Here is a 10,240-nt window from a genome sequence, read left to right on the forward strand (position 1 = left end):
TTTTCGTTGTTTTGCGTACTCGTATATTCACTTTTGCCCTCTTCAGCACCTTTTCCTATTTATTTCTGGACTACAATATTTACTTAGATAGCTCAACCTTTCAGTAGCTACATGCTTTGTCAACAGCTTATGTCAGTCACAATCTGTGCGCAAGTAAATTCTTTAATTAGAAATGTATAGGTCGTGAAAAAGCTTGCTGATAAAATGAAGTCCGAAAAAAGCTAATAAACTGAGTGAGACGAGGTATGAGAAAAGGGTTAATTTGGGAGCTGAAAGGCTAAGGTATAGGAATACACGAAAAAAATTTTACTCACAATTTTCACTTAAATTTAAATGATTGATGCGCCAAAAGTAGCTTAAAAATACATAAGTTTAATCCAAACTATTACGGATAACCTTCCAGACACTTTCTTATTTTTAGGCAATAAAACTAGCCATGCTTGAAGATGAAAAATGATGCTTGATGGTAATGTTTAGCGCGTATTTTGCTCATGAGCACAGCAAGCGTACAAAATCAGCGAAAACTATATATTTTTTTATATTTCCAATATGATTGATGATGATGATTGACTGCAGTATGTGCTTGCTTAGGCAAAATTTTGTTACCTGTCGATACTAACTTCATCTTCTAATGTGTAGTGTAACATTCCTATGCCTAGGCGGCAATTATTTCTCGTATAAAATGTATTAGGTTTTGCTCGACTGTCATGATTGAGGTAATTTGTTATCTTAACTACGCACTTCAGAAAAATTCTTATGTGATAATAGTGTTTAGCATATGCACACTTTCTTTTTTTAGTTGACTAGAAGGTATGCTTGATAGGGAAACTCCATGATTGAATCATATTTTTTTTTTCTTGATTTACATAAGTATTCTTAGCTTCGGTTGTAATAGTAAAACTAACACAAAACTTCGCAAATTTTTCTCAGCGTGCATTTGAAAACGTTTGGGTAAACTTTTTTTTATATCTTAAACACCGCTTTCACTTGTCAATCAACTAGCATGCTCTACTTTATTAGGAGCTTATTTTGAGCAGGTTGATGTTTACGAATTCTTTCTTTGATCCCAGCGGACATCTGACGGCATAAGTACGGATTGTTTGAATAGAGTAATATTTTTACGTATTTGCATACTTTTGTGCGCAGAACTGCAGGTGTGTACGCGAGTGTATATTTACTTGGGTCGCAGTACCTTAAACTGCTTTAATGCCGATTAAAGCGGTTCCCAGCAGAGGGACGGATTTGTAGATGGTATTCTAAATGCCGAATTTGTTGTTATGACAATTTAATAAGCCGAAAAAGGCAAAATACCAAATGCAATCACAGATTAGTTTAAGATGAAGGAAATGGAAAACGTATTTGATTACAGCATAATAAATGAGCAGGAAAATAGTGACAACAACAAATATTGCCGCGTTGCAAAGTCATTGCACTGAACCAACGGAATCATGCTGCCAACTGTCGAAAGTGGCGTGTAACTATGAGATAAGCACCAAAAAGGACAGCGCGCTGATGAAAAGTGCCAATAATAAGAAAAAATACGAAAATAAAGTATCTAGCATGGACCCAAATAGCGAAAGAGCTGGCTATGCGTGTGGCATAATAAATGTCGGTCATTACCGTTTCGTACATGAGCATGCATACATAACTACCCATATGTGCCGGAACACAAATACCAAAGTACGTAAGTACTTATGCACATTAGAACGTACCACCTTACCAGCAAACAAAAAAAAAGGTCGCCATATACCCATGGATCTAAAGTTTCTCCGCAAATCCTCGGCATTTTCAGTCGGAACTTACAATATGATATAACTATGTTTTTGCCGAGCAGACAACTTTTGGCTCAAAGTTCATTGAACAAGATCTCAGTTCCTATCTCTGTAAAAGCATAAACAGGCGGCAGCGTTGATCCGGATCAACTAGGGAATTAACTGCAGTTGATCCGGATTAAGTCCGAGTTAGTCCGGATCAACGCTGCCGTCTGTTTAAGCTTTAACGTCCCACGCTAATCCATCTCCAAAATTTGTTTAACTATTGCCATACTTCCTTGATTATTCCAGTAGAACTATTTAAACAAATTTGATTGCCGAAGGTAGGTGTCACCGAAAAATTTAAAACGCAGACGGTCAATGACTTTTTTTTTTATTTGCCTTGTAAAAATACCTTAGACGCGGAGGCGAACTTTTTTTTTCTGGTGTGGTCTAATGCACATACATTCATAAGTATAGCGAAATCATCCCTGAGTAAGTATGTGCGAACACAGTGTCAATGCCATTCAAGCGCACCCCGTTAAGCACACAATGATGATTGGCAGGCAGTCTTTGCTGCTTTGAGGCGGCTAATGATGGTCGGCCATCGCCAAGCTTTGGTTGCTTGTTTGTTTATCTTCACTTTAGTTTGTTGTTGGTTTTGTAGTTGCGGCTCATGTCCGAAAACTTTGGCACTTGCGCCCATAACTGGCGTAATTTTTGGCGGAAGTTGTAATTCATTTGGCCTTAATTGGATTGGAGTGTAACTAATTTCGTAGTTTGAATGGCGTTTATAACATTTTTCGTAGTTGAAGGCTTGTGAGAGGGAGGTAAGCATACAACTTTGAATTAATAATTAATAGAAATGGTTGTGAAAAATTTAAGAAAACAATAGCATCTGACAGCTTCTGGAAATCCGGCGGGGGAAATTGAGCTTGTGTTAGGGTGTATTTATCAGTTTGTTAAAGCTTTAAAGTTATTTAAAACAACGCTCGAAGTATTACCAAAATTAGGCAAATGAATCGTAATTAACCTATTAAATAAAAAAATAAAAAAATCATGCATTCAAGCAATATTCATTGAAAATAAGGCCAAGTGTAATAACTTGTGCGCATGAATGGTGAACATTATTCATGTCTATTCACTTATGAGAATGATTGAACATGATTGATTATACCTTTGCAGCGTATTTACGTATTTTTTTTTTTCAATTTCACGTTAAAGTAAAGCATTTGACTGCCAAAATACTAACTTTTGAGTATGATTGAGCTTGACTGAAAGAAACTACACCACGGGGCTCACATCTTTTTATAGTTTTGCTTTGAAAAAAATAAATTTGACGCTTAGAATATACTAAGTATGACTGTTTAAGCATGATTGAACACGATTGAACACTTGTTTTTTTATCCATATATTACACATTTGCGCCTGATGATCCACTAAAATTAGACTATTTTCAGTTCTTGTCTATTTATAAACATATTTACGGGCATTTTGTTTATGGACAACGCTAAAACATGAAAAGTTCCAACTTCCAAATGGGCACCCTATACTACGCTTTTATTTGCTCATGTAAATTTAGTTTACTAGGCAACCAAACTTAACATTAAATAAACAGCAACGCCACCCTGCCAATACGCCTGAGGGCCTATTTATTTGTTTGTAGTATGTAGAACGTAAATTCAATTGTTCAATTGTCGGTCACTGACGCCTTCGCTCTTGTATTTATGTATTTAGTTTCTCCTGCTTTCTGTGGCATGACCTAAGGTGCTCGCATATGTGTGGTTGTTGGTTCGCCATATTATTTACATCACATATGTATGTACATATGTACAACTAAGGTTAGAAATTAATTAAAATGCCTGTTTTCATTTATATTAAAACACGGATGGGGGTAATTGTGTTCGATCGCGTTGTCCTGGTGACGGTTGGCGGGATGGTGGTGAGTCGGGGATGCTTTGTGTAAAATGTTGTGTTAAAAATTAATGAAATGTGGCTTCTTACGTAATGGCATTGTAAGTGATTGTGCGACAAACAGGTCAACAAAAAGCAGGGAGGGTAGTTATTTCGGGTTTTGTGGCAAGGAAAGCAGGGAAATTGTGCAATTAAATGATTTGCGAAAGCATGGGCAAGTGAGGCAACAAAGAAATGGAAAGCAAATGAGCGGAAGGCTAGAAGACCACAATTGATTAATTGAACGTATTGTGTAAGTAGATATGTACATATGTATGTACTGGAAGATATGTGATCTACTCGATTTTATTAGTTGTCAACATGTATTTGCTGTCAATCAAAGACAATCTCTTTCAATCAAGTGCGCGAGGGTCAGTCTGGAGTATTTTAAAATTTATTTGTAGCGTTTGGATTTACTAATCCGCAAATTAGAACTATCAATCATTCAAATTTAGGAAATTTAGGGTCAATCGTATGCTTTAAAACGCCAAAAATGCAGTAACAGCTTAAATTTCCTTATTCTATACTATTATATATACAAACTTTAAAAGCAAATTTTTTGTAATCGTAAAACTCCTTAAATAATGGGCTGATTTCAATGACTCATATTTGTTCCAGAGAAGCACGTAGCGGTGTTCTCCTCATACATTTTTTTATTATAAATCTCTTAATATATTGCTCGAAGTCTAGTTTATCGATTTTTGCTAAGTCTTGTAAATAATAACAATGAAAAATTATGAAATTTCTGGTCAATCATTCAAATTTTACGTCAATCATAAACTTGTGTGGCCAGAAAACATCTATTGGTCTTATATCAGATTTCAATTATTTAAAGCTATCAGAGAAAATGTTTGCTTGACTTACTATTATCACTCAGCCCGGGATATGTACTATCAATCATAACCTTTTGCTAATAATTTACTTTGCTTAGTAGCTTGCATTGAATATTATTTCACGCCATGTAAAATAAAACTTACTACTGCAATAAAAGTATCATCAAGCAACGTCAAGCACAAAAATTTGAACTCCTAGATTTTTTATTTTGCGCAGAAAAACTACTGAAAGTAGCCGAAACAATGCCATAGTGTTGTAAAGGCTTCTAAATTTTCTCTTATTAGTTTTCAATCATATGTTTTTTTTTTGATTATTTTTTCTAACGCCATATTCGTAAATTGGCATATGTTCATGAAAAACACATTAGAAGTAGCGTTGGTAATATAAACTCATATTTATCTATCATCAATCATGCATAAATGTCAACAAGCAAAAATTGTAAAACCTTTTTGTCATGAAATTGTATTTATTAGTCAATAATCAGCAATTTTACGTGGAATTGAAAGCTCTTTAAAAACTGCATATCAAAATATTTACTCAATCATTGCGAAACGTGAACAATCACACCAGTATTTCGCTTTTTTATTCGCCAGAGTGCTGTAAAAAACTATTTTGATTATGAAATTTATAGCACCCTAAGGAATTTAAAGCTAGTCAACATCGATCATAGTCAATCATCAATAGTCAGTGACAATAAAATTTACTTCCATATCCACGGCTTGGTTTGTCTGCAGATTTTTATTTTTATTTTTTTTTTGGATTTTGATGCAGTCGCCAAGTTTTAAGCTATTTTTGATAGGCACTCAACAATACCCTTTTACTGCTAAACATTGGCTTGAAAAATATTACGCTACTGAAGTGCAACTAAACTTGATGCTAGTGGAGTGAGTGTTGGTGTTGCTTGAATTTGGGTGCAAGTTGTAAGAAAAAAAGTGCACTAAAAAACTCCGCTCATTAATAGCGATTTCAATAATTAAATGGCGTTGTAAAATTAATGTTTCATAATTACACAATAAGCGTGCGTAATCACTTATCCGTATTATCGCAGTTGACATAAAGCTTAAGTAGATTTTTTTTATCAAACATAATTTTGTTTAACAGCAAATAGTAGTAGTCGTTACGTAAATTGAAAATTGTCATTAATGAAAATTTTTATGAGCAAGCACGCTTTTAATTTGATTGAATCGCGATTGCGACACAACTAAAGGAGAAAAAACTACAGAAAACAGCGCTACCACTACATACATACATATAAGTATATACATAACTACATAAATGCAAATTGAAATTTAAATTAATTTAAAAAAATTAAAAATATGTCACTTGGGTAACGAGCCACAACCAGCAATGAGCGCTGGCGTAACAAGGCGTTAATATTAATGGACATAGTCATTATGTATTTTAATAAATTTAATGTCCTTAACGAGGCACTCACCAACACTCAGCGCTTAGCAATCACTCACTCATTCACCCACTCGCACTCCGCTACTGCTCTGACCTCAACAATTGATTTCACCACAGCAATGCCACTCATTTTCCATTTTTTTTCTTTCCTAGTTACTTTGAAAATCAAATCGAAAATTTTAAGTGTTGTCCCATCTCTCCAATTTCCCAAATGATTTCTGTTCAAAGTCAGCAAGCTGCCACCGACAAGCTTCGCCTTGACTAATTTGCGCACAAATTGCAAATATCGCAGTGTGTTTGTTTAAAGTGCCCGCAATAAATCAAATTAAATGCTATGCGAAATTCTAAATTTCTCAAACGCAGCTCAAGCAGAGTTCAATTCCATGTCCAGCAAACACAATGCCCCATCAACAATGGTGTCTTTGTTCGTGCTTGATGCGCCTAAAATAGCCTAATCACCGAAGTGTAAATAATTACGTTGGCCCTATAATAGACTTCTCGTTTCACTTTTGTAGGGGAAATTTGGGTAAAACATCGGCATCAGAGCCACAATTCAAAATTACAAATTTTATTTTCCCCTGCCGGTGACTGACTACTTTCTAATGGCAAAAAATTTCCACTGCGTTTCAGTTGTTCTTTCTTGTCAGGAGATTGACAACTTTGACATAAGCCAAAAACAGTTGGAGGGTGACTCGGCAAAATGAGTAGCGACTATGTGTATAAGATGTTTTTAGTACGTTCAATCAATGATCAAGCAGCGCAAACTTTAATGAAAATATATCCTCAACAAATTTCTTTTATCAGCTCAAAGTTCTATAAAGAAAATTAAAGTATTTGTTAAAGGTTATCCCTCAGCGCAGTCATCAATCACGTTATAGCATCACAAATATAAGCGCATTTGAGTTAATTTTTATAGCCTTGACCTGTAAGTTCAATAGCAACAAAAATATTACCACAAAAATTCAGAAATATGACTTCAGGCATGTGCAAATGCGTAAAAGTAATAAAAAGTTAAGAAATTGAATCAATATTTTAAATACAAGAGTTGTTAGAAATGCATGTCTTTTCGATCAAGTTTTTATGTCCCAAACACAGATTTCATGTATTTTACCAAAAGAAGCGTTTAAAAATACATTAAAAATTGAATTATAAGAAAAAAGTAATTCTAAGCCTCGAAATTCAGTATCAAGTATTAAAAATTTGAATATAAAAGTTTTTAGCTCCAAAAAATTTTCGGAAAAAAATATTGAGCTAAAATGCATAGCGAGCTTAAGCAAGTCTTATCAACAATCATGATCAGGAAACGAAAATTTTTACACTAGCGTAATTAAAATTAACTTTTGCGAAGTACAGAAGCGAAAAGAACAATCACGCATCAATCATAAGGTATTTATTGGTAAAATTTTACCAGTGCTAACAATTTTAGCTAAAACCTTCCTACATTTACTACACGTAGCGAATTTTCAACACTTCATACATTAAAATAATTTTGATTATGAAATTTTGTAATTTTCAAGCTTTATTGATCACCACCGCTTGAAATATAATTTTAAAATAAACCATTATGTCATTTCATGTCATAAATCAGTCATCAATCATGGCCGGGAAATGCAATATTTGCATATTAGTGTAATTAAAACCAATTTTGAAGTTATATTTTGTAGCAGCAATAATTAAAGTCACTTACTTTTGTTAACAATCATGAATCAAAATTTATAAATTTCTACAAAAATTACTTTGAGGCGCTAGAAAACAAGCAAATATGTACTCTTCTTATAGCACTTCTAACAACATTTTCATATCATACATCGTCAATCATCAACAAGCATTTCAAAAAGTGCTTAAAATTTAGTTTAACATTTAATTTTTGTTTGAAAAGTATTCTTGATTATAATAACTTATTACGCAAATGGCACCGATTGTTATCAATCTAGCATCAAGCATTACCAAACATTATCTTGAAAACCAAATAACTAGAAAAAAATCATTCGGATTACTTTTTGTCGTAATTTTGAAGCTCCATTAATCATCAATCATGAGAAATAGTTAATGTCAAAATAAATACGTTAAACCACGTAAAAGTTTGTATCATTTCTCACCACTACTTCTCACACACATCTTCAGAATAACTTGAATTTTCAACAAAATTTCCACGAAAATACTTCAATTAGCATCAATTGCTTTCGAGTAACATAGCCTAAATAAATATTTATAGCTACATTCTTCTCTTCCATTATTTGATTTTTTATGCCCTCAAGCACACTCTATATCCGGTTTGACCTTCAGCTAGTCGCCTCACTTTTGCTAAGTATCTCATCAATGCCAGCAACTATGCCCCGTCACGCTCAAATGTCCTCAGTCGCATACATATGTACACGAGTCATGTGTGCGTCTGCGAAAGTCGGCTCTGTTCGATAATGATTACACTTTAGGAATTTATGTCGCATAGTTAATTGAATTTCGAACAGGAAAACTAACTATCACAGTTCAGCAGGATTTTAGCAAAAGATTGTGGGCGTGCTTGAGTAGGGTGAACACAGCCTTAATGAGAGAGAGGGGGAGGTTGAGAGTGGGAGAGATGGGGCTGAGGCAGATTGATTTGCTTTGCTGCTGAATAGAAACCAAATTGACATTGGCATTAGTAGTAATTTAGTTGCCACTTGGCCTCGCCGACACTCCAGTGTTCAGTGTGTATGTGTGTGCGTGTGGCAACCCAGTAGGAATAGATTCTAACAGCTCAAAAATTACTGTATCATTGGTTGTGGCACTTTTTTTTTTTTATCTCACACCAATGTAGCCATCACACTAACGCGACCCTACAGTTTCCTAGGCTCTAGCTTGCTTTTAATGACAACTGCTTTTGATCTCGACTCTTATTTGCTTTTACTTGTTAAAAAAAAAAAAAAATTGATTTTCAGCTGTCGCATTACCCATGACTAAGTACTTGTCAGTGCCCTGTCGCCCAACATGCGCCGCTGCATCGGCACCCGCCACCATTCTTTTGTCAATAGTGTTGCCAATTGTTAGCTGTAATTTTCTTAAGCTGTTCATTCATTTCCTGTAGCATTGTCTCCCTAACAGCCACTAATGGCCGTTATAGTTCCACAATGGGGTTGCTCCCACAGCGCAAAGGCCAGCGAGGAAGGAGGTGGATTGTCATGACTCATGAGGTTCCATTTCCACCAGCGCTCAAGCCTCACAATGACTTTATTACTTTTTGTCACTGCATTCATACATGCATACTTATACCTTAGGAGTGGTGGTGCGAGACCTTGTTTGCCTTGTTCGTCTTGTTTTCGCTTCTGTCTGTCTGTCTGTCTGTCTCTCCATTTGTCTCTGCTCCGCACAAATCGAATTCATGATTTTAATCACTTCTTAGCTGCAAACTATTAATTTTCTGCCAGAACAGAGCGCCTGCTCAAGATTGTGACATTAAATTCACTAATTGCCGGCTTTTAGGCGCAAAGTATATGCATAAGTGCTTAAGCTTATTAATGTTAATGTGAAGATGATAAATTTTCAGAAAGCGCTTACTTTTTATGAACTAATTAATTTCGTTATTTATTTCATGATTTTGGCATAGTTTTTCAATCAAAATTCGCAGTAAAATATTCAAATTGCGTCAGCTAATGTATTCCAAAGAAGATTGCCTTCAAACCAAAACGCGACTTTACACCATCTTTTCAATGAAAATGAAAATGACCTCGCTAATTTTGTAAGTACCTAATTTCTTTCGTTGCGCATAGCTCACAGTTTTCGGCATAAAATAAAATCTAGGTTTGCTTGAGCTCAATTTCTACAAATTTGAGAAATTTCCTCATTAAAAAATTCTGGCTTTCAATTCTGCTAATTTTAGATAGATAGCTGAGTTTTTGTCTATAAACAGCTTAGCGCTTGCCTAGCGACACAAGGTTTGGAAAATTAGAAATTAGGCTCCCTAACCACCTCAAGAATATCGGCGAGTTGGCGGATGCGTCACGCTTCTACTCCTCCCTAGAGCGGACGCCGTTTCGCCAGTATAGCGATTTCGCCGGCCACCGCTGCGCTCCAAAGTTTTTCTAGCTCACCGTTTTGTCCTGGAAAAAGGCTGCCGAACAGGAGCATTAGAAACCTCCATCAAGAAAGGCGGGAGCTACTTGGCAATGCCAATCGGAATGGGACCTCGAGAAACGGAAATCGATTTCCCTCGCAGTGTCTTGCCAAGGCTAGACTCCGGCTGTCGACCCCCGGCGATACGCGCGTCATCGGAATTCGATTTTTTCGCTTCACCGTGGCTCACAGCCTTAGAAGCTATATTT

This window comes from Rhagoletis pomonella, unplaced genomic scaffold, assembly GCF_013731165.1.
Source record: "Rhagoletis pomonella isolate Grant_MI unplaced genomic scaffold, Rhpom_1.0 Rhpom_scaffold_01331, whole genome shotgun sequence".
NCBI classification, from domain to species: Eukaryota; Metazoa; Arthropoda; class Insecta; order Diptera; family Tephritidae; genus Rhagoletis; species Rhagoletis pomonella.